General features: G+C 43.0%; 1 non-coding gene across 1 annotated transcript; it reads right to left on the bottom strand.

The window, feature by feature from the left end:
- Positions 1–246: 246 nt before the first annotated feature.
- On the bottom strand, positions 247–320 carry trnat-ugu (transfer RNA threonine (anticodon UGU)). Its single transcript has one exon. It is a non-coding gene; the product is annotated as a tRNA-Thr (tRNA).
- Positions 321–1,848: the final 1,528 nt, after the last annotated feature.

Below are 1,848 nucleotides of genomic sequence, written 5' to 3'. Positions count from 1 at the left end.
TAATTTATATAAAACTATGTTTTTTGTTTTATTTTAGATACGTTAGTAATCCCAGGGAACTTCTTTAAGGCTGCTGCCAAGCAGTGTCATACGATGACTAGCAAGGTACACCACAGGCTAGGGTGAAGTGTCTTGCCCAAAGACACACAACATTGACTTTAGGGAGGAGTTGGGATTGAACCACCAACCTTCTGGTTATTGGACACCCTGCTATACCACTGTGGCACTGCTGCCCCGAAAACACAAAGGCACTGCTGGGATTTGAACCCAGGGTCTCCTGTTTACAAGACAGGCGCTTTGACCAACTAAGCCACAGCGCCTTCAGGTATATCAGCTGTATCTCAGAATGTGATGGAGGTAAAGCATGCTGGGACATGTTCAATCAATTGTACTGCATTTCTGCAGTATCATTTCCTTAACATAGCATGTAACACTTGATAGCCCTGATTGTCTGTAGACAGTTGTCAATTAATAAATTCAAATTAATTCTATAATACCTGACTTTCTACGAAGGTTTGAATTTTGAGACTGTTTAAACAAGAGAGAAAAGTGTGACAATGTGCTGCTATGTGGTGGCAGGGCAGCAAGTGGGCCCTGGTAAGAAAAAGAGGGGCTGCCCAGCTGTAGCAGTGGTGTAAAACAGCTGACCCTGGCGAGACAGGGGGCTAACCCGGCACAAGTAGGCACACACACACGGCCAGGTGCCATGGATGGACAGTGGCAGAAGATTAAAAGATGAGTAGCAGTCAAGGAGGGGCTTGATGGCTTTAGAAGGAAGGGATTATGCCTTGTTTTTGCAACCGGTTGCTGACTCAGGTCTTCTCGTATCATTTTTGATCTGCAATAAAGACTCTGAGTTTGCCTGTCTACAGTTGTCTTTGTGACTGTTGTTTTTGTAGATGTGAGCTTTATTGACCTCAGTTCTCATATTTCAAAAGAATGTACAGAACAACAATTTGTTATATCTTCCATCGTTATTTCAGGTGAGGGAAATGAGGAAATAGTTCTTAGAAACGACACAATTTATTAGCCTCTGTGTAGCAACTTGGCAGAGCTCAACTCATCCTCATACAGGGGCATACTCAAAACATTACATGCTTACGTACAACGTAACTATGGTTACCCGTAGGGACCAAAATACATAGCAATTTGGACTACTGGTAAATGATGGCTTTAGAGGACCTGCACAGCTCAGCTGAAATCATTCAGACCTCAGTGCTACATATGATGGTATCATTTGATGGTCTGTGTAGTCCTGTTTGGATGTCAGATTTTATAAGGTCCATAGCTTCTGTTTTACAATGTGTTATTTTTGGCCCACAAGCTAAACAGAACCAGAAGTGCAAAAATTGACTGATGAAGATGATATTGAGCATTTCCTTACCTCTTTTCACATCTGACATCATCATTTCACAGACACTTTGTGATGAAATGACGTCAGCACAGTGTGTGTAGTGTGTACTTGTAACATCAGCTGGACCCATGTAGGAGGCAGAGGTGGACTTTTGTTCAATAAGTCTCTTATTGAGTGTAGAGTCACTAACATCAGCTCACAGTGTGATGAGCTCCTGCTTCTTATTCTGCATCAACTAGATGAGGAAGAATAGAATGTTCCTGTGTGCATGCAGCAACACACATCAGACAGAGAGCCTGACTGCATCACTGTGAGGGTCCTGATCAGCACCATGGACAGCTGCCACTTGTGTCTTTGACTGCTGAGATTTTCAAACAGGTCTCTGAATAATAGGAGGAGGATCCTGCTGTGAGCTCCACTGGAGACACTGCTGCTGCTTCTTACTTCTTGGACCACCCGTTATTAATACATTGTGTTGAACAGGTGTACATAAT

Source organism: Parambassis ranga, unplaced genomic scaffold (assembly GCF_900634625.1).
Source record: "Parambassis ranga unplaced genomic scaffold, fParRan2.1 scaffold_21_arrow_ctg1, whole genome shotgun sequence".
Taxonomy (NCBI): domain Eukaryota; kingdom Metazoa; phylum Chordata; class Actinopteri; family Ambassidae; genus Parambassis; species Parambassis ranga.
The sequence above is the reverse complement of the archived record's forward strand: the minus strand, read 5'-3'. Positions and strand labels throughout refer to the sequence as shown.